At 44.3% G+C, this 23814-nt stretch overlaps 1 protein-coding gene across 1 annotated transcript in view; it reads right to left on the reverse strand.

Annotated features, from left to right (window-relative positions):
• Window positions 1-23814, reverse strand: part of ADAMTSL1 (ADAMTS like 1) — a 941617-nt gene that overhangs the window by 307560 nt on the left and 610243 nt on the right. The window lies entirely within an intron of this gene.

Consider the following 23814-nt stretch of genomic DNA (forward strand, 5'->3'; position numbering starts at 1 on the left):
TTTAGCTTTATTGTGACCTCGAAAGTATCCTCTGCGCCCATGTCTGCAGTACCAGGTGCACATTAGGCCACAGATAGGAGATGCACTGAACTGTGTTAGTAATTGCCAATTAGAAGGTTTGCGTTTGATGATGTACAATGAAGGACCCCATGTGTAAGAAGACGGACAGGAGAAGCTGGGACCAATGGCCTGGCATCCCTTATGGAGCAGGCTGCCTATGTATAGGGTCACACCAACCAGCTACTTGGATTTGCAACCTATGTGATGTACATCAGTTGTGACGCTTGTTACCTTTAAAAACTATTGCTCATGCTGATTTTGTGAGAGCGTACCCTGGCAGCAGAGTTCGTTGTTGGCACATACTTGCATTTTTGTGAGATTAAACCTTGTTCTCTTTGCAAGAGGTTTGCCCAGCCTTTTTCCACAGTGGTTTATATTTTTTCTGCTATGAGCGTTGAGGGGTTTCTCTACACTACACGCCAGACAATAATGTTGTCTTAGCCAGTGCTTGTTTTTAACAGGGCTTCATTGAAGGACATGTATACTGCTTATAAATCAAGTGGTTGAAGGCAGACCAGGTTAAGACTTTTTTATTACACCAGTAGCGGGTGTACATCTCCAATTAAGTCATTAACTTTTACAACACTGCTTTGAAAAAACACTGGCAGGCACTCTTAAGGACAAAGTTTGATGGTAAGGCTTGTTTAAAGCAAGCTCAACGAGATCCCAGGAGGATGTGTTTGGGGCAGGGAGGGGCAGGAACTGGGTGGGAATGGCCACAGGGATTCGCATGGCCACTGGCAGTCAATCAATGGGTTGATAATCAAACAACACCTACAATCGTTGTGTTCCCCCATATATGCAATTTCTTCCTAGCTGTACTCCAATGCAATCTTTCAGCTTATAATTAGCGCTTTAGTGCCACCTAATAACCAAAATTAAAAATCAGCTAAGCTTAACAACTCATATCCAACTAGTTTATGACCAAACTGCAGTCTATCAAACATGCCTACATAGTAATATGCTGCTTAACATGTAATGCTCAGCATCGATGCATGTAATATGAAGTACTGTGTAACATGTCATTCCAGAGCACTGAATTGTAATCAGTTGCTCTAGGGATAGCTAGTCACATATATGCATGCTGCTTGCTTCACCTTCTAGTGCAGCATCCCCACATCAGCAGAATCAGCACCACGCCAAATGTGGTCCTCATGCCAGCAAACACATGTTCAGTGACATAGCAAAGCACACAGTACGCCACACCCAAAAAAAAAAAATACTGCTAAATATATCGTTACAGTAATACTAATTTCTGGCAAAATTGTCATTTGCCCACAATCACAATGCATGATACAGTGTCATTGTCCTTCCGACTATGATCTGTTGAAGTACCAGACCTCCCAAAGCATTTGAAAGCCATGACAACAGCAGATACTCATTATACAAATATCACATAACATAACATTGTCCTCAGAGTCTCACAGGTCCATGGCACCCCCGCCAGTCCACTTTGCACTTGCCTCAGGGCCCTGCAGCCTATCCCCCCTCACTGCACTTCTGAATAAATCCAAGAGAGCTTCCCTCTCTGCACTTATCCCAGCCTCTACCGACTGGGTGCACTTGGACCCCTTCACCCTCGCCCTTGACCGTCTTGCACTTAGACGATCTGAATGCATCTCTGCCTGAAGATCGTCTGTCTGTTCTTCCGTCTTCACTCCTTAATGTGCATTTGATAAAAACCGCAGAATCGCTGTGAGGCCTATTTGCTGTATCTGAACTGTTAAATGTATCTTTGTCACTTTCTCAGCCTGTGCAGACAGTTATCGTCTCAGAATGTCAAGGGCTCTGAGCGACTGTTGTTTTTTTACCCCATGTTCCCACCCTCCTTGAGCGCTTTGAATCACTGCATGTGTATAGGCGCTTTATAAATAAACAATACCAATACCAATGAGATATTGGAAGTCGTTTTTCTTCCAATAGCAGTTATCTAATCAACAAACTCTGTACCATTCTCAAGGGCTATATTCCTCCCAACAAAGGCCCGTGAGTCAAATCAGTAGATCTTCAAGAATACGCTTACTCACCATTCCCTCTCTGGTTTTCCTGATCCCCCTCCCCCACCCGACATGTAACATAGCACCCTCTCAGATTGCTTCTGCTCCTGCACTTGTGAGCCTCATCAGGAAATATATTCCCCAGTCTTATAACACATTATAGTGGACTTCTTTGTTTTGGAAACATTTAGAGGATGCTGCTATTGTGAACCAGTGTATACCCCATGGTTTATAGTCATATAATCGAAAACAATAATGTCGAAAGTCAATAACTCGAAAAAATGTCGAAAAAAAAGTCGAATTTGTTTTTTATTACGTTTTTTATTCTAAATGGGGGGGTTCCACCCCAACCCTCCCTTTAAAAAAAAAAAAAAACCTTTATTTTGACATGCGGAACCCAAAAAAATATATATAAATAAAAAAATAAAATCTACTTTTTTTTTCGACCTTATTTTTTCTAATTATTTGTAATTCGACATTATTTATTCGATCAAATGACTGCACACCATACCCCATACCTCTAACACAGTCTCCTTCATCCCACTTGCACATTTATGCCCACTGACTAGGCTTGGCTGGTTAGAGGCGGCTTTTTTTTGTAATAATGCCAGAGTTATTCCCTTGGAACAAAAAGAATTTTAAATCTTTGGAGTGAGATGCGCAAAAGAGTAAAGCGACTAGAATGAAGGGGCCCATCTAAAACAAACACGTTCAGTTCTCTTTGCCAATTCCTTGATAATCAGCAATCAATCAATTGCCCCACTGTTTGATGATTTAATTCAACTATGGGAGATCTCAGGGTTTTTGGTACAGCAGCTGGAAGGTTATCCCTGGCAACACCAGCTCCTAGATACACGAAACCAACCTGGACTGCTAATATAGAGTTAAACAATCATATTATCTTCAGAATTTCATTTCATTTGAAAAGGTAATAATCAATCAATAAAAACCATTATCACCCTTCGATTGAACATGAGGGCATAGTTACATATAAACAAGACAACATTCCATAATTCAGTAAATTTAAAACGCATATCATTTGTTTTTTTGTTTTCTTTTATTTAGTTGGTTTGGTCAAGATAAATCTCGACCTTTCAACATAAACATCTGTGTTATAAAAAACTATTTATACACTTGTAAGGAAATTTACGACATCTTATTCACAACATAAATCAAACCTCATCTTGATTTCATTATTATTTCACAATTGTTTCACAAAACTAGTACAAATAATTAAAAAAACCTAAAACAATATGAACTATAAAATGCACAATCTAAAATATAGTTCTTTCTCTTCTTCATAGGACTTTACCACTAACTCTTCATTAGTTTAGCCTCCCTGTCACTTTCAGACCTAGGCTCCCTAAGTAGTTAATTATGGCATATCTTACAGATTTCCTACTAGTGTGAAACAACATCTCCCACAATTTGTCACTGGTCACAATTTCATACTCCTCAAAGAGGCACTTAAAATGAGAACGTCTTTGCATTAGCAATTAAGAACATTCTCTAAGCAAATGTCTCAAAGTTACCTTTTTTCCCTGACAGAACCAACATTTTAGATCGACTGGTGGAACAATTTGCCTTTTATGCAAACACATATAATTAACCCCATATAAAGTATGATGTGCCAAAGTGTCACAGTGCTGAATACTACCAACTGCGTAAAACACCTAAAACTTGTGCAAATCTAGCAATGCCTCTGTTTTCAGACTCAATCTGTGGAACTTCTTCAGGGGCTTGCAAACCTTCTAAAAACGCCTGTGCTCTTCTATGTGCTTGGGTGATAAGCAAAATGACATTCCTCTTTATCAAGGCTGGTACTTTCAGCTCTATGCTGCTGGGAGCCCTGCAATCTCTGTTCTGCACCTGCAAGTGGCGTGTGTGGAGGGTTATCCTCTTTTTCCTATACATAATGAGGGTACGCCATATCCCTTTCCAGTACTTATTTGATCAAAGCTAGTCTAATCCTATTAATAGTTTGGCTGAATAGGCCATTTTAGTAGACGCTGTAATGCGACACGACGTCCATCTATGGAATGTTGTCCTTGAATGTTGTATTCCTTATAAGTAACTATACCTTTATGTTAAACCAAAGGGTGATAATGGTTTTTATTGATTAAAATGACATTTTTAAAATAATATGATTGTTTAACTCTACCTATACCAGCAGTCCAGGATGAACAATTGTTTGATGATGACTGGTTTGTGTGACCTAATTTATCACCTTTAATTAAAGGCCCCCATTCAAGGCTCCCTTTCATCTTCAGGCTCCTTGATAACATATGCTATGCAAGAAAAGTGATATCTTTGTGTATGAATTCAAGGATGAATGCTGGGGTAGTTGCCTATAAAAGATCACTTAGAATACATTTAAAAAAAAAGGAAAATTGCTAATTTATATCACGTGTCATGCTGGATTCCAGCCTCTATGCGCGGGAGTAGGTATCGAACCTTGAATGCTCAGCGTTGTCTTGTTTCCAAGATAGCACATTGCCCCTAAACTATCCTCCCAGACCACACTTATGAGGGAAAATTATGTTTGGATCCCATATAAGATATTACACACATTGTTTAGGTGATCGAAACATGTTGTAAAGTGTGAGATTATCAAACAATGCATGATAAAAGAAAGTGCCCCGATAAACACGGAAAGTGCCAAGAGACCATGCAAATGGCGCCAAACGCGGTATAAAACACCATAAAATAACAAATCAATTAACAAGATTAGAAATGTTGTATTAGAGTCCTGGGATTTAGAGACCTTTGGAAATTCATTTTTAGGTTTTACTTTCTTTGAAGTAGCAGATTTGAAAGTAGGTAGAGTTAGTGCAGCTGTGATGCCTCACTAATGCTTTGCTGGCACAGTGGTAAGGTCCTTTTTTATTAATTTATTTTGTTTTGCTGCCTTTTTGGCACAAAGTTGACGCTGATATGTCAGGGCACCAAACAGCAGAAATACAGTCCATTAATAGCCATTGCAGTAAAAAAAAAAAAAAAACCTGCACTAGAAAATACAAGAAATATTGCAAGTGTTTAACAAGCCTTTCACCCAACCGGAAATGAGCCAGCAAGTAATTTAGAAAATACACGCGACTGCTGTTTGATTACCAGGAGAACTGTGACCCAAGAATGGGATCTCAGCTTAGAGAATCCACAGATAAAATGATTTCCGCATAAGAGGAATTGAATTGGAAGCACATTGCCTCAACGCCCTTAATCGCCAGGCATGTCAACTAGATCACATTGTTGAAGGGAATAGAGAAAGCACCTGGATGAGTGCTGAACGACTACCATATGTCGTTCAGTGGCCCAAACTACATTTAACAATGGCACAGCCTTGGAATAGGACTGTGTTTGGGGATTTTTTGGTTCATTAACGGAAGCAGAAAAGTTGGCTGCACTTTCTTGCGTATTTGTGTAAAAAGGTCTGCTGTACTCTGACCCGTTTCTCCTGGGAAAGGTTTAGATAAAGAGCTGCAATCCGGGAGACTGGCGCCTAAATGATCAAAGGGAAAGTTGCATTTCTGTTGTGCAGAAGGATGGATGAGTTTTGCAGCTTTTCTCTGCTCACCATAGCTTTAAATGCACACAACTGCAAGGCATCATTTAAAGCCACTGAGTGATTCCTGAGTTGTGAATAGAGGTGATGTACTTTGACAGATCCCTCTTTTATTTTCTTGCTGCAAACAGCAATTTCATCGACACACACACATTGACATTATTTCAGCCCTGAAAAAGCCCAGAGGGTGGCCGAGGCACCCATCCAAAGCGATGTACAGCATTTCGCCACTATCAGACTAACTTTGAAAGAGAGGGATGCTAAATGGAGGTGTATAAGTGAGGCGCAATGCTTTTACTTCCCATTGAAAGTGACACCTCATTCTGGAGCATTGACGAGATGGGGGAAGGGCATCGAGCATACATGACATTTCTGCTAGGCACTCCTCCCCATCTCGGGAGTGCAACCTTGTAGTATGCCTGCATGGCATCCTAATGCAGGCAATACAGCCAATGGATTCCTGTGGAAACTGCTTTGGTGTTGCACCTGGTCAAGACCCAGTGCTTTCCATAGGCAGCCATCAGTAAACGCTGGCTGCAAATTGTATTTGCAGACAGAATTTACTTTGCCATTAGACGGAGAGGAAAATGGAAAGAGTAATAGCGTGTTCTCCTCACTGTAACTCTTTCCTTGTCCACTCTGCTTCGTGGACATTGAAAATTGCGTGCAGGGAGCCCCACCGCACGTGGGTGCTAACTTTGGTGGTCCCTTGAATGCAAATGATGGTTTTTGGGAAAATTAGGCTGTGTGTATCTTCTTATAGTTCCACAGGGATCATAATCCCTGCACATGCATGCTCTGTCCACAATGTGCGCAGGTATTTTGTGCCGATAATCGATTCACATGCACTCAGGCATGCATCAATGCAGGAAAGGTTTCACATCATTGTGACTACTGTACTCCTAGTGCAATGTTCACTTTCCTCCACATCTATGGGTGTTCCTACAAAGTGGGGACAGGACCAGAGTTGTAGCAAGCCTTTGCCTTTTAGAATTTCAGACAAAGTGCCAGAGCAGGCCAAGTGCACGTAGGGCATACATCCCTCCTCCCCCGAACCCTGCCTCTTGTGCACCTATTCCTCAGTCCCTGATCTGCTGAGAGGGCTGGGAGGACCTGTCTAACTAGTTTCAAAGGGATGGAGGATGGGCGTATGGACAAAGGGAGACATTGGACTTGGAGTAAAGTAGTCACTACCGTGAGTAACTTTTCTTTACTCCTATGTCCCAATCCCTTTCCTCCATATTCATGGAAGAGTTTAAACCACCCATTGTCAGGTCCTAGTTCCTTCTTCGTGCAGGACTTGAGAACCCCACGACCCCTCCTGATGGTTATGTCTGCAACTGGCTAAACTATCCACTGCAAACCAGACCAATCAGAAAAGGAAGGGGAACAGAAAAACAAAACAAGTACCAGCTCCAGACTCAAACTTGCACCCTCCGATTCAGGACTGGCGATCTGCAATACACACACAGAACGGGTTACACTTTCTATTCATCCAACTTACCCACTCCTTCCCATGCAGCCTTGCTTTGCCTGGTTAAGCCTGCTATTTAGCTCAGAGGCGATTTAAAGAGTATGCTTTCTCTCTTTTCAACACCAAAAAGCTTTCAGTTCTCAATTGTGAATCATGTTATGGTGATTTAATTCTGTAAACAGTTCTTAACTATTTACAACCAAATAATAACAGAGTTCCTCTTTAAGAGACTCAGACTGTATTTCTTCTCAGAATGTTCTCCAATTGGGAGGCTCTTTGTAATTGTTTATTTGTAAAGCACTTATACACAAGTGAAGTGCTTCAAAGCGCTTCAAGGCGGGAAGGAAACAAGGGAATATAGTCGTCATTCTAAGGCCTTGAAGGCCTTGAAGATTCCGAATGATCTAACAAAAATAACTAGCATACTAGGCTAGAGGCATTTCAACTAGTGCAAGTGCATGACAGGAAGGAATGAGAGAAGGGGTTGGGGGAGGAGAAGAGCATACAATCAACAAACTACCATACTATGCCTAACAACTTGTCAGATAGTGCAAGTACATGACAAAGAGTATGAGGGAAGAGGTGTGGGGGGGAGGGAAAAGGACATGCAGAACAATAAACTACTGTACTATATACTACCGCAACATTTCAGATTGATTGGTGGTTGGTCATCCCTAATACGCCTACGCTAGAGTATTTCAGGTACAACCAAGCAAGGGAGGGGGGATAGAGGGAGAACAGGACAGAACAAACTTGCTAGGCTAGAACGTTCATGGTCGTGCAAGTGCGCAGACAGGAAGTGCGATGGAGAGGGGGGTAAGACAAGTGCACCCAGTCCAGAAAATCCTGAGTTAAGCACAGAGTGGTTGCCCCTTTCAAGGATCATATTCCGAGTGCAGTAGTGCCGAGCAGAGTGCAGATGCCCGGAGGCAAGTGCAGGACTGGAGGGGGAGCCTGGGACCTGTGGGACTCTGGGGTGCATCAGGTGACCAGTCAGCGAACTGAGCAGTTGGGAAGAGAAAGATGGAGGGAAGCAGGAGAGAAGAGAAAGGAGGTTAGCAGGGGAGAGGGAAAGACAAAGAGGAAGAGAATAGGAAAGTCTTGAGGAGTTTCCGGAACCTAAGGAGGTCCGGCTCAAGATGGAGAGAGGCACAGAGACTGTTACAGAGGGAGGCACCTGCAGAGGATAAGGATCTACCCCAAAACCCTGTTTGGAAAAACCGCTCACCCGCAGAGAGTTGAAGGAGGTCAAGCGGAGGGTTCTAGAAGGAGAGTATTTAGGAAGAGAGCGTTGTAGATAGTACGGGCCGTGGCCCCTGAAAGCCTTGTGGATTATGCAGAGGGACTTGGACTTGTTCCTTGCAGCCACGGGGAGCCAGTGGAGAGATTTCAGCACCAGAGATGTGGTCCCTGGGCTTGAGGCCAAGGATAAGTCTCGCAGTTCAATTCTGGATAAGTTGAAGAGGCCGGGGATTAGCAGTAGGAAGATTGAGAAAGAGACTGTTGCAGTAGTCCAGTCTTGAGAGAACCAGGGCTCTGGAGATGGTGAGCCTCTGGGAGAAGGTGATAAAAGGTAGAATGCCTTTGAGGAGGTGCAGTTCATAGTGGGACTTTTTGGAGATGTCCGAGATGTGAGAAGAGAAGGAGAGAGTGGAGTCCAAGATGACCCCCAGGTGTTTTGCCTCACTGGTGGGTGAGGGCGCAGGACCAAGAGAGGCCGGCCAGAGTGAAAGTGGGAAAGTGGGAGCAGGGATCCCAATGAGTACGATCTCTGTCTTACTGGCATTAAGGCAGAGATCATTTGCAGCACACCAGGACTGATTTTGCGGACAGAGAGTCAGAAATGAGCGATGAGGAGGAGGAGGCTGAGGGTAACCTGAAAGAGAGCTGTGGGTCATCGATAGAAAGTTGGAAATGAAGGCAGAGATCTTGGGGGCCAAAGGGGGCATGTAGACATTTAAAGACCAGGGGGATAGATAAGAACCCTGGGGAACACCCCAAGTAGAGAGATTGATAGCGGGAGTAAGGACCCACATTTCACCCTGGGAAGGACGGTCAGAGAGAAAGGACTTTAGCCATGCCAGGGCCTGATCTGTGATGCCCAGGGTATCACAGAGACAGGAGATCAGGATCTTGTGGTTCACTGTATCGAAGCAGAGGTGAGGTCAAGAAGAATGAGGACAGAGTGAGAGTTAGAGTGAAGGTTTGAGAGCAGGTCCTCACAGGTGTTCAGAAGAGCAGTTTCTGTGCCTCTGGATGCTCATGGAGACAGTCAAAAGATTCAGTGTGGAGGGTAAGCTGAGAGATAGCCAACTTCTCCAGGTGTTTGCCCAGGAAAGGAATGATAGCGATTGGGGGATATTTTGCCAGAGTTGGCAGAGCAGAGGGTTTTTTGAGAAGAGGGTGTACAGGACAATGCTTGAGAGAAGTAGGGAAAAGTCCAGTGGTGAAGGAGAGGTTGCAGAGGTCTGCCAAGGCTGGTGCTAGTCCCTCAATGTTGTCCATGGTGGTTTTGCAGGGGCAGGGGTCCACCTGTTTGGAAGAGGCTTTCATAGACTGGACCTGTCTAGAAACCTTCTCAGGTGTGACAGAGGAGAGGGAGGCAAGAAGAGAGGGCGTGGTGGGGACGGGCAAGGGGAGCCCAAAAGATGATGGTGTAAGAGTGTGTGCGGAGGAGATAGAGGACAGGTTGTCCTGTGTTTTTGCTGTGAAGTGTGCAGCCAGGGCCTCGCAAAGGGCCTGGGTTTTGGCAATAGAGGATGAGGCTGCAGTAGGGTTGGCCAGTTCCTTGCAGACTTTGAAAGGTTTGGCCGTGTTGTTGGATGCCGCAGAGATGCAGGATTGAACATGGTCTCTTTTCTTGAACAGGATGCAGAGTCCATATTGTCCTTTCAGAAGGAAGCAGGCCTGCTCATCAGAGGGTGCACCTGAAGATCACACTTCTGTTCCGCTGCCCTGCACTTGTGTTTAAGGTCAGGCAAGTCAGAGTCGTACCAAGAGTTGAACTTATTGGTGGGCTTCAGTCGGACCCTCATGACAGGGGCAAGGATGTCTAGAGTATTGGAGATGGAAAGGAGAAAGTTAGAGAGGGATGTGTCAGGGTGGGAGTCAGCTGCAAGAGTAGGAGGAGGACAGTAGGTGGAGGCAAAGGTAGCCAATCTTTTGGGGCCGAAATGAGACCAAAAGGGACTGATAATGTTTGTGGCCTATGGAGAACCGCAGGTAAGGGCAGTGAGGAGGCCAAATGGGGATGTACAACTATGCATCTTGCAGGCCCACAGCTACCAGCCAGTCATCCGGGTTGTAGGGAATATCAGATGAAAGCAAGCGGAATAATCTTGAACTTTTCTTGGGGTCAGAAAAGATTGACGGTAGAAAGGTGTAGCACAATCCACAGGCCAGCCTGGTTTTTCTTCGGAACAGTGAAGAACCTTGAATAGAACCCCCTCCCCTCCTCTGAAGGAGGAACCACCTCTATTGCTTCTATGAGCAACAGCTTGGATATCTTCAGCGACATGTAGTGTGAGCGTCTTTAAATGAGTGGGCAGAAGATGGAGGATTGGAGGTAAGAGAAAGGTCATGGACTCTGTGGACCTCTGACAGGGACTAGCTGTCACAGGTTATGGTCCTCCATTGAGCTAAATGATGTCACACTCTCCCTCAGGGCAGGGAGCTGTGGATCTGCACTCTGACACTACTTAGACTGTTTTGCTTATGGAGTGGAGCAGAGGTTAGAGCAGAGCCCCCAGGGAGATATAGGTACTTGCTTCTTTTGTGGAGCACTCAGAGATCTGTCGTGCCTTCTTCAGTAGTTGTTGAGACCTCTAAAAACCCTGAACTTCTGGCAGTGAATAAATGTCTCTGTAGGCCCAAAGACTCTGGTTTTACAGGTGGCCTGGTTAAAGCTGCTAAAGATGTCACCGTTTGTGCACTGTTTTTATTTTTATTCAGCTCCTCGTCTGTATCCGGGCTGAAGAGTTCCACCCCATCAAAAGGCAGATCCATAATTCGCTCTGGCATATCTGATTGAAACTTGCTGGCTTTGAGCAGCGCTTGTCATCTAAGAGACACAACTATGGCCATACCCCTAGCAGCTGTGCCCAGGTGCTGGCCATAGACCTCCATGAGGTCCTGTGGTACCTGGTGAGCTTCTGCCAAGGCAGAACAGAACCCTGTTTGAAATTCAGGTGGGGTGAGAAAGTCATAGTCGCTCAGCTCTTTTCAGAACTTAAGGTTGGGCGCTACCGTGTCTGCTTCTTCATCTGCCTGCTTGAATCTATTGGCAGAGTTTGGGTAGACTTTCTTCCCTGCATTATCCAGGAGGCAGACCTCCTGCCCCAGACGATTCTGTGAAGAGGTAGAGGAAGACAATGTCTGACTCTTTCCACTCGATTGGGTCACACATCACACACAGTTTTTCTTAAAGGATCTGTACCTCATGGCCACACCTTTAGTGACTGGTTGAACTGAAGCTGGATTTTGCCAAATTTTCATAGCTTCCCCACCACATCAGGCTGAAGGTGTATGCCCAACCTTTCTGTTGCCTTGTTCATGAGGACTGGTGAAAGGACCGTCTGTGGACTTTATGGAACTGGAATCCCCAGGTATACCATAAACCCTTGTACCCAGTCGTGGAATGCTATAACAAACGCGGGTACTTCCTCATTGTCTTCTGACATGCTGTCATGGTTATCCACTGTGTCATCATCTGGGGCACTAGGCAGGAGAGGAGCATCTTTCAGAAGCGAAGGTTCAATGGGCACTATGGGTTGAGAGCCTGGGTCCCCGCTGGAGGAGGAGGTGGTGCCTCTGCTGTCAGTATCTGAGGAACTGTGGGTTGGTTCTGTGGATTCACTGGCTAGGGAGGGTCTTAAATATTGCCTCATGGGTACTGAGTGCATTTATTTCAGTAACCTGTCAAAGAATCTATGTTCCCTTGAGGGTCCTTGAGTGGAAGTCCCTGGTGCATAACTCAGGGCCGAATTGCTGGTGGGCACAGAAAGAGGAGAAAGAGAATATCACCTCACACTGGGTGGCTATTCTATCTGATGGTGAAAGGGTGGGAGCCCAAATGTAGCAGGGGTAAGCTGTGGAGGAAATATGTCTGTGTCACCCAGTGTCACCCAGTGCATGTTCTGACTCAGCTGGGGATGCTTCTCCTGGTGAAAAACCAGAATGTGACCCGAGACAGTGACAGCTGTGGGTTGGTGAGCCATGGCGTGGCATGGGTGGGATGTGGTATTGGTCACTGTACAGGCTGCGGTGCTCCCCGAGATATCTGAGGAGTGGGGCTTACTGATGCCGCATGCCTTCTCATGCCCTCAGGTATTTGCCTAGAGAGTAGAGCGAGGGAGTATTCGGACAGTAGCCTGGTATGAAGCAAAATGCCCTCAGGGATGAAGTCCCCAGTATCAGCCTTGTCAGGAATCAAAGTCCCCTTAGGCCCAATCCTGGTACCAGACTGTGAATCCTTAGCGTTGGCAGAAGTAGAAGTCTCATTTGAGACCTTGGGGCACACCCCTGTAACATGGTGGCTAACCGCAACAGGCCCCTTTGGAGCCCTCCTGCTTCGTCAAACCCCAGGAAGGGTGTCGCCTGGGTGGGTTGCCAAAGTAAAAAGAGTCATACTCTCTCTCTTGGACTTGACATAGTTCTTAAGGTGATCCAGAGCTACCAACCGAAAGATGTCCTCCCACTGCATCAGTCAACTCCTAAAGGATTTGAAGGAAAGCACGTCACTACGGGGCGCTCTCTAAGCAAAGAGTGTGAGGGTCCGCTGCTGAGAATGACCCTAATGCACAAGGAAAACCCTGCTTTACACGGCATAAAATGGGAGGCAGTAAGTGGAAAATAAAGATTAAAGTTACCACAGGGAAGCACTGAGAAGAAAAATGAGGAGAGGGCTGCATCTGGTACGGACTCTTCCAGAATAGAGAAAATGACTGGGGGAAGGAGCGTGAGAGGTAGAGTTCAGGGTGTGGTTGCACATGGCCTGCTTCTGCACTCCCTCTAAATTCTTGAAGGGGAAGTGTGCTCGGGATTGCTATGGGTCTGGTCACGTCTCCGCTCTGAGGGAACTCCCATAGGTATGCAAGAAAGGGGACGTGACGTAGGAGTACAAACTATTGGTCGGCAAGAGGTTTGAACACTTGCATGGAAAGCGGGCAGCCACTGGAGCTGTGGGTTTGATCATCCTCACCAATAATCTGGTATTATCACTTCTGCTGCCCCATTAGTAATTGTGGTATTTTGTTGCTCAGATTTGGCAAGGGTATTGATAGTTATGGGGAAATGGCTGAGGCAGTAGAATGTCATCATCAGGTTGAACATGTACATTTACCTAGTTAGATAACTTTAGTGACCAATGCCCATAAGAAAACTGGCAGAGGTTGGAACTATTAACCCTTCACATGTCGAAATGGGCGTTTCCATGTAATCAATTCTTATTCTGTTAATGTTACAATCCCACTGGCCATTGAGATTGACTCCTGCTAGATCAAAATAGATTTATTTTAAATGATCTTTTTAATGTATTGTTGAAAATCAGTTTGCAGGTTGCCAGCATAATATCTGGCCCTTGGTACTGATTTTTCCACCATATACCTTCCTATTATCTTAATGCTACTAAACTGTATAGTCCCAGATGACAAATACTCTTTTGCTTCCATTTCTTGGAAAGCTGCATGTGGCTGGCCGCTGAGGGCCCGGATTTTCATGGTCGCATCCATTCAGTACTTCACTGCTGATGCACGTCCCAAACCACCCCCAACTTGATGTCAGTTACTGTGGGGAGAGGCAGCTGAGCAGTGCGTTGTTTAGTCAAACCACATGGGAGAAAGGGCCGTTGCTTTTGGATCTTGTCCCTGGGGGTGGATATGCGAGGGAGGGTCACCTGGGTCGAGGAGACTTGGGGAGTGGGGATGAGGTAGCCCCCATTTCCCTTTTCTAAGGAATGAAATGTCACCCAGGCTTTTATAGGATATTACCAATCTCTTACCTATTTCGCTAGAAAACTCTCTCCCAATGCACACCACTCTGGTTCTGAGACAAGGAAGAAACAACCCAGAGTTAGACATCCTCTCTTTATTAACACAGACATACCAAACACGACTCTGGTACTGGGACGAGGAAGAGGGATGCTGAGTACCAAGACCATTACTCAGTAAAGGAACATTGCTTGCACCTGGGGCCGAGAAGGCGGTATAAATGGCCCACTCAGGAGTGACTGATGAGACTGACTGGGAGTTTGCATGGGAGTTTGCCTGGGAGATCGCCAGAGAGATTGCCTGTGGAACGCTTGCAGGAGAAGCCGGATATGAGACCAGAGAGACGCATGCCCGGGGCACCCAGAAGCTGCAGTCATTAGAGTGGAAGCAGAGTGTGGCAGGAGCCTTCAGAAGGTCTCCAACAGCAGAACTGGTCTGCAGAGTTCCTGGAGTCGGGAGGACTCCTCCGTACAACCAAGATGGCAAAGATCCTAGAACCGAGGCGCACCGAGCCGGGAGGAGCGACAGTCACAGATAGCCTGCTGACGCAGAGTTCAGCACCAGAAGACAACATACCCGTTGAGTCGAAGGACACTGTGGGGTGAACCACGTTATTTCTGCACGTCAGACCACTTGCGAGTGAGCGAAGGACCGCTCAGGCAGTGTGAATGCCGGTCCAGTATTGAATTAAAGACTTTGGATAGTGCGATATGCAAAAGGCTGGGAAAACTGAATGGAAGTGTTTGTGTTGTGAATACCGAATTGTGAATAAGAAGAACTTGAAAAGGCCAAAAAAGGGCCAAGGAAAAGTGAAGTTTGGAAACTGTGCAAATGTCCATGAGCAGGGTGCACATTCCCAGCAGGAGAGGGAACTGGGAATGTGATGATAGTGGATTTAAAGTGAATTAAATAAATGAGATGAAAACTTGTGTTTTGAATACCAAACAGAAAGAAAACCAGTGTGAATGAATGCCACTTGGATTGCAAGCAATTGGTGAGATTCCCTGATACAAAGGAACTGTGAATTGTGTAAACTGAAGACAATAAGTGTTGGAATGTGCATTATGAATATAAAGAACTGTGTGTACTGAAAGAATAAGCAGTGGCAAAAGCTTTGAGAACATTTTAAAGTATAACAAGTGAATGGTGGCAAAACAAGTATAAAGAAAGATCCAAGAGGATATATCCAATACCACTGTGGCAGTGTAACTGTGAAGAAGAATCAAGTAAGTTGTGTCTGCTGTGTGACCCATAATGGGTGGACCATATGATCCAACCACTGCACCAAGACCAAATACACCCTAAAGGAAAAGTCACTTAAAGCTTGTTTTTGACTATCAAGGAGAACTTGGGTGAACTGAAATTAATACGTGAATTGGTGAAATTGATGAAAGGCAACTCTGCCAGAAAACTGGGGAGTTTCCCAAGGAATGGTGTTGTTTTTGGAACATTGAAAGACTTGAAAGCTTGGGGAAGCGAACCCCTCTTTTTGACAAAGTGAACTATCCTGAATCTTGGGGAAGGGAAAACCTCTTTTCCAATCAAGAGCTGGAAGAAGCTCTGAACTTTTATTTTGAACACTTCTCTTTTGATGCTGACATCCCTGCAGATTTTATTCAAGTAGTTGTAAGGGCAAATATAGGCTTTGTACACAGGCAGACCTTTGCTTTGGACTTCCTGACATAGACTATCATTAGTTTTAGTTAGGTATGGAAATCCCACCTTTGCATGGGGCAAGTTAGGGCTTTTTCCAACCCTCTTTTTATTTTAAAAACGCGTGTGACCCAATATGTACTCAGTTGTCTGTGTCTTATGCCTTCACATTGCCAGGGGCCAACACATTCCTAATTGCTTTAATGAAAAGCTTAACATGATTTGTATCTAGTCAATTAATAATAATCCTTAGAAAAGTCTCCACAACTTAATTGATTCATGGATTCTGACAGGGCTGCTTCATTTCCTAAGTCCAACGTAAAACCTACAGGTTTCTTGCGTTCTTGGCTGAATTTTGGTCAAGATGTTAAGTGTCAGATAATAGATGTTTATTATTTCAAACATTGTTCTGTTCATATTTTTATTATGGTTATTCTACCTATTCATAAAAATTGATTCTTAATATTACAATGTGAAATTGGTGGCGAAAGGGAACCGTAATTAGAATTTTGGAAATAGTCCTTCAATCGGCCACAGTGAGCAGTGAAGACAACCAATGTGCTCCTCTAGACAACCAATATCCTTTCCTTTCGCCATTGTCCCTTTTTCCTTTGCTTGTTTTCAAATATCGCTTTTTGTTGTTTTTAATGGCTTCAAATATGTTTGTATGTTCAAGGGAAGGGGCAGAAGAGCAGAGTGCGGACTAGCCAAAGTAGCCCACAGCAAGAAATCGATGCCATCAGTGTTAAACAATGGCATTGCAGAGTTGCAATCACTTAGCAGGTGGATCACTTTCCATTCAAGTAAATAAAAAAAAAACAGAAAATCAAAGTAGAGCACTGGTGGAGAGACTCATATCAAGCTCCCAAGGATGCCTCCTTTTAGCGTTTTAGTGTAATGTACCCTTTATTTTGTATGTTTTGTTTTATTTTATCTTCTGTCAATGTGAGGAATTTGACGATCCGCACAGGGAGAGGGCGCTCGCTTGGGCTTTTTGATTTTTTGATAAATGGAAATGTATAATGGGAGATCAACCTCTGAGAAATGAATAAGGCCATTCCACACACATTTCATCTGCTTCCCGTATGAAATGCATAGTCACGTGTACTCTGGGAAGACACACCCTACAGGCGCTGTCTTCCCTCGTCATATTCAGCTGGAATATGACAGCCACAGGCACATCAAAGCATCTCAAGAAGGGGGAAGGCACACCTTTCTCCAGCCATGGGCAGCCTAATTTAAATATCAAAGGCTCCATGAATCTGCATTCCTTTTGTCTAATCCGGCTGGTGGCAGCAAATACTAATGAGGAATAATTGAGGCAAGCTTTGAGAGGCTTGGTTGCAGGAAGAGACAACAGGGAGGTAGGGCTAACACCCCTTTGGTATGCAATGTGTCAGCTTGAAGCTAGTTCCCACCTCTCTGTATGAAATGCAATGAGTGGCCTATATGGGTCATATTAATATGGGGGCTTTTTCATTACGTGCACTTTCTAAAATTCGGGCTATGGGAATTGAAAAGCCTAAACTGGTAAGTGAGTGCACCACCTCACTTTTAAATTATCAGTTGTCAATATCAGCAGGGCTCTTAAATACCAGATCTGCTGTCGCCCATGCAATAGAGATTTCCCGTTTAATTGAGTCTCACAGAATGGAAGTGTTATTTATCACCGAGACGTGGTTCACTGACATCTCTCATTCTATTTTCCATAACTTGATACCAGAGGGTTATGCTATTCAATATATTAATAGGTTGAGCAAAGTAGGTGAAGGGATAGCAGTTATCGATCGCTCACATCTAAAATGTGTTCACCTCAAAGCCTTACACTGGGAGAACACCTCTGAGATTGGATCTATGTCTTTTTCTCTATCCTCAAAGTAATCAGTTCAGGTTGTCCTGGTCTATAGGCCCTCTGGGTCAGCAGTGCTATTTTTGGAGGGCCTAGATGACTTCCTTATTTCAACAGGCAGCAAATATAAGGAACTATTGTGCATTGGTGACTTTAATATCTGGTTAGAGGATGCCACAAAATCAGAGTCAAAGCAACTACATGAACTTCTAGCTCAGCACGAGGTTCTAATATTAGCCCACACTTCTTCTCATATAATGGGCCACTGTCTTGATCTAGCGTTGGCAAGAGGAAAAGGGATTAGCCTGGTTGATACATTCCCCATCTATTGGACAGACCACTATCTTAGGGTATTCCGCAGGCAGAACAACGTGAGGACTCTACTCGACTTATGCGAAAGAAAAAAGATCTGGATACCCAAATTATGAGGCACTCAAATTATGAGCAATATTTGTACCAAAAATGCTCCCTTGAGAAACATTGTTATCATAAAGCCCTCAAAAATATGGTATACTAGAGATCTTTTGGAATTCAAAAAAGAACATAAATACTACGAACACCAATGGTTCCATTCTAAGTCTATTGCATATTCTCTTGCGGCAAGTAAAACACTGACTAATTATAAAAAAGCGATGTTCATTGCTAAATCAAAATTGTTATCAAATAAAATTACAACAGCACCAAACAGTCCCCAAGAATTATTTAAAACAATTGCTGACTTTGTTAGCCCCAATAAACACGCACCAGTGAAAGCCTCTTCTGTACTTCATGCTAATGGTCTAAATAATTTTTTCAGAGATAAAATCGTGAATATACAAAACAACCTTAGGGTGAATCGGAATGTATACATAGCCCCTCAATTAGAAGCTTCTAGTTTAGTTAAAGAAAAACCTAGTGGTTTGGATATGACACCGACCGATACAGCTCAGTTCAGCTTTAAGCAAGTTTCAGAGGATGATATTACTGCCCTTTTGTCTGAGCTGAAACCCACTAATTATTCCTTTTTCTCAATCCCTGCCTTAGTCGCTAAATGACTTTCATTGGAACTTACCCCTTTTATGACTACGTTTGTCAACCTCTCACTTACTCAGGGGTTAGTGCCTGATGCTTTGAAACTATCGATTATTTCACTGCTATTGAAAAAAGTTAGCCTGCACCCCGAGGACTATAATAACTATCGACCAATTGCTGGGCTCCCTTGGACGGGCTAAATCCTGGAAAAAGTGGTCACTAAACAACTGCAGGATTATGTTGAAGACCACGGCCTCCTCCACCCTGTGCAATTTGGTTTTCGTCCCTTACACAGGACAGAGACGGCATTGATGGTGGTCTGGGATGAGATGTTGGAGGCTGGTGATGCAGGTAAACTCTCACTGCTTGTAATGCTCGACCTGTCCGCTGCGTTTGACACAGTGCGTTACAGTGGTTCACATCTTTTCTTACCGATCGCCAACAACATGTTCAGGTTGGTGGTTTTCTCTCAGTTATCCTTCTCCAGTGCTGTGGCGTGCCGCAGCGATCGGCACTCTCTCCACTTCTTTTTAATATTAACCTTCGTGCCCTTATGAATATCTTAGAGAAATATCATCTCAGATTTCATTCATATGCTGATGACACCCAGCTATACATTAGGCTCGATGATGTGGAGGAAGCCCTTGCCCTAGTTAGCAGGTGTTTGGAAGAAATTGGTACCTGGATGGAAAAGAATTGGCTACAGTTTAACCCAAAAAAAAACAGAGGTGATCCTGTTTGGTCCTAAGCATCTCCTTGAAGGAATGAATGCCCTCCTCTACCTTAGTTTTTGGGTACCAGCCTTAAGTATACCTCCAAAGTAAAGAATTTCAGCTGTATTTGGCAGAGTGACCTGGGATGTAGTGCCCAGGTCTCAGCCAAAGTCCAATCTGTTTTTTATAACATCCGCTTTTTGCGTCAGGCACTACCCTATGTACCTATCACTGATCGTGCTGTGGTGGTCAGGGCCCTAGTCAATTCCAATTTAACGTTTTGCAATGGACATTTGGCTGGAATACTGGGCAATCAGATCCATTGGCTCCAAAATGCACGAAATGCGGGTGTTAGATTGGTCTTGGATGTAGCCAAAAACACCCATATTTCTGGTCTCTGTCGATCACTGCATTGGTTGGCGGTGTAGGATCGGATTACATTCAAAATTGGGTGTCTGGTCTACAAATGTCTGACTGGGCTGGCATCGGCTTACCTGATTAATAAATTGAAGCGATATCGACCAACTCGAAGCCTCAGATCTGAAGATGAACTTCTTCTTGTTATTCCTAGGACAAATGATAGATCAAGAGGAGATTGCTGTTTTTCAGTTGTCGGACCTAGACTATGGAATAGTCTTCTATTGAACCTAAGACAGGCACCTGCTCTGTTGAGATTTAGAGCAGGCTTAAATACCTATCTATTTAAGTAAGCTCAGTGATTGCTAGCTTTTGTTTCAAGTTATGTGCCATCTGTTTATATTATGATTATGGTCTCTCCCCATTATATGTTATCACCTGCACCACGACACGATTAAGTTTGTTGTGTGCGCGTTATAAATTCTTCAAATTTCGAATTTGGGTCCAGCAGTTACTGCAGTGTCCCTCAGAGCAGATCCCATTCAGAGGGGCAGAGGATGTGATTTGGAGGAGACAGGAAGTCTGCTACTACCACATACTTCAAGGAAGACCTGCGCTTTAATCAAGAGTCACAGAGAGCACAGTTAACCAGAGAGACACTTTGATCTAAAACATACAGGAAGATGGGTGGGGTATGTGTTGTCACCCCTTGTCTGACCTCATGCATAACAGAAGATTGTTGGTGGGAACCCAGGATTGGTTCATTAAGGTGGGCTTAGCCTGCACCAATCACTAAAGACCATTTGTCTTTAAAAGAGGGCTGAACCCCTCACTTAGCAGATCTTCTGAAGACTTTGCAAGGAATAAGAAGGAGGACTCATTTTGACCCAAGCTGAAGGTACAGTCTGCCTTACATCTTCTGCCCATGAAGGAAGGCCAGGAGTACCAAGAGGGAAGTAGGATCACTCCCCTATACATCTCCCAGGGTACAGAGGGAGATACCGGACTCAGAGGACCCATCCAGCAGCTCCAGAAACGGTACCCAGCCAACACACAGCATGCCCTGCTAGATTCTGACAGCAAGCTTCTTAGGTGGGAAGTGCCGGATGGTCTCTGCACAAAAGACAAGGCTGTGGCCTGCTAACACCCTCCTGAGCTTTGAGCCATCTTCCTTGAAAGGACACAAGCCCTGCAAAGAAGCAAGCAGGAGTGCCACATTAGCATCATCCAGCGTCCATCTTTTTAAGGACAATTTCGAGACAGTTGAGTCCTCGAATCGCATCCGGCTGCACCGCTGACTGTTGTTACGCCGCAGTCACCAGAGACATCCAAGACACCTCGAACAGCATTCCAGATCGGCCAACCAGGACAGAGACACTGATTCTTGGCCCAGAGCTGCCGCGCCAGAGAGCCTGCAGATGTCCATCCAGCCTCACTTGCCGAACTGCCTACCGCCTGGTACCCGCAGCTGTCTACCGCCACTAACTCTGTCTCAAGGGCTGCAAAGTGCCCTAAAAAACAGCCTCGGAGCTGTTGAGCACCAAGAACTTCTTCAGCACCAGGTACATTGTGGTTCTGCCCCCCTGGTCCTTCTCTTAAGGCCCCCAGAGACAGTTACGACCCTTTACCCCTTTGGTGTTGAAACCAAATAACCTTGAACAGTAAGAGTGATTGCTTTACCAACGACCCTCCTGTCAGTATCCAGAATTCATCCCTTTCCTTTGCAAAACTGTCTGTCCTCTGTGTTCCTTTACAGTGTGGGTTGTAATTGTAGTGTGCTAGAACTCTCTGTTGTGATAATAATAAAGGAGATATTTTTATACAACCTTGACTGGGCAGTCCCTTTTATCATTTGGTCATAATTGTTTTTTCGTTGTGTTGCAACTAACTAAGGATCCATGACCTTGCGGAGATAAGCCTGCCATCCCGGCCACGTTACCAAAATTGGACAAGGAGGTCTTATAATTCACTTGTATTCCATTCTGTTCTGATCCCTTCTGGTGTACTAGAGGTGTGGGGTTGATTGATGGTTTAGAAACCGATATTCATCCCTGTACCACTAGTGTCCCAGAAGTTGATTCCTCACAGTCAATATGTTTGAAAAGAAAGTTGCACATTTGAAGCCAATAGTAGTTTTCATTGTAGGTAATAACACGTTTCACTTAGAAAAGAAGTAGGGCACTGGCAGAGAGGTTCAAACCCCTTCTCATGGTTTCTCCTTTTTAACAATTCCCTGTAATAGACCCCTTATTTTAAATATTTTGTTTTATTTTTTAAATGGCCAATCTGTTTAAAATACAATATTGCACATTTCAATCAAACAGTTGCTACATTTGTAGGCTATTTAGGGCATAACAGCACGTTTTCTTTTTGAAGTATAGCACTGGCTGAGAAGTTCCAACCCAGCCTGCAAAGCTGATGCCTTTTTTCAAAGTTCCTGTATGTTCCGCTACATTACCAACACAATGGTTATAAAGCCTGAACAAATGTATACATGCTGAAATACTGTAAAATATGACAATGTGCAGGGGCATTTTAAGGATGCCACTCAATGCCTACACTGCAGGACAACAGATAAATCAGCTTGTTCGATTTGGACTGATCTTTGCCCATTGGGAGTGCGGTTTAGATCTGCCACCATATTGTGTAGAGAGTGTAACGGTACAGTTAGAGTTCTTTTAGGCGTATCGACAATTGTAAAAAAATAAAAGCGTGTGAGAGAGCTGGCTTGCCATTGCCGGGATGCAGTATCCTGCTAAGTCAAAACGCAAATTGCGTGCCGGCAGAGATTACACGTCGGGTAGGATACTGAAGGACCATTTACACCTCTTCTGCCTAAACCCAAAGGCTGTATGTAGTTCCAGTGCTACTGACACTAACCCTGGAGTTGGTTACCACTTGGACAGATGCAATAAAGTAAGACGTCTTGATTACAGCATCCAGAAAGGGCAGCATAACAGTACTCAAGATGACACTGTTGTCAGGGAGCGGCTAACTAACATTGGATGGGTGGTGGGGAGGACCTCGGCCAGCGGTAGAAAGGAACCCTTAGTTTTAAATAGATTTTTTTTTAAATCCAAAATGGCAAACTGTTTTTTGATGGCACAATCCAGTCTTAATGCAAAGATCATGTATTGTTCTGCTATTAAAAACTTGAACTAAATTATAATTACCAAATAAAATGAAAAATAACAGTTCAGAGTCCCCTCTATCTTGTTAACATCACCACAAATAGACAACCTTGAGAACAGACATGTCTTTCACTAATGTTATGGCAAACATGATCATTCTACAGCGTGTAGTCATTTTGAATATTCTTGTCATCAGTTATCACAAAGGAATATGCAAGTCTTACTTTGATTGAAATATGGATATCCAAGGACTAGTTAATATTAGCATGTCTTCCGAGCTTTAAAACATTTACAAAGCATCATTATAGAGTGGAAGGATCAAGATACATATACCACGGCAGGAGGCAAGGCACAGCAAAACCCATACATCACTTATGCATTCTGGGAAGCTATATGTCCGGACGCACAAATTAAGAGCCAATGCAAACCCAGGCCATTAAGGAGAGCATAAGGCACCAACTTCTTGATTGCCCAGTGGTTACAGGTGTGCAGCGGTCGGCTGGGTGTTAGGCAATCACTGTAATATTAGTGCAAACATTGCTTTCCAACATGGCCACCGGCAATGGATGTGTGGCGCCCTTGAGAGAGAAATCTGCTTTGTGTTTCTATGAGCAAAATTTGTCTGGTTTATGGTTGAAGGGAGGGGCGTCAAGGGAAGAAACGTTTGGCCAGGAGTCTGAACAGTGTAGTGAGTGGGGTAGGGTGGGAACGGCTGAAGCGCTTGGGAGAGTGGATGACCGCCGGAGAACCTCATGAATCCAGAGAGCCAACAGGATCCACGGCCACACTGCAGAATTGTGCCTGAAAGATACAATCCTTGTTTGGTCTCAGGATTCCAAAGTTCTCCTGCGGGTGCTAATTGTCAATATGGAGCACTGTGATAGGTGGATCCACAGAAGGTCCTGATTCTGAGTGACCTTCTGGGCTGATGCAACCCAAACTCCCGATTGCAAATCCCTACATTGAGAAACAACAACTCTGTTTGCTGTTCACTGAACAGATGCATTAACATGCCTTTTGA

Source organism: Ambystoma mexicanum, chromosome 6p (assembly GCF_040938575.1).
Source record: "Ambystoma mexicanum isolate Mex_15411 chromosome 6p, UKY_AmexF1_1, whole genome shotgun sequence".
Lineage (NCBI taxonomy): Eukaryota > Metazoa > Chordata > Amphibia > Caudata > Ambystomatidae > Ambystoma > Ambystoma mexicanum.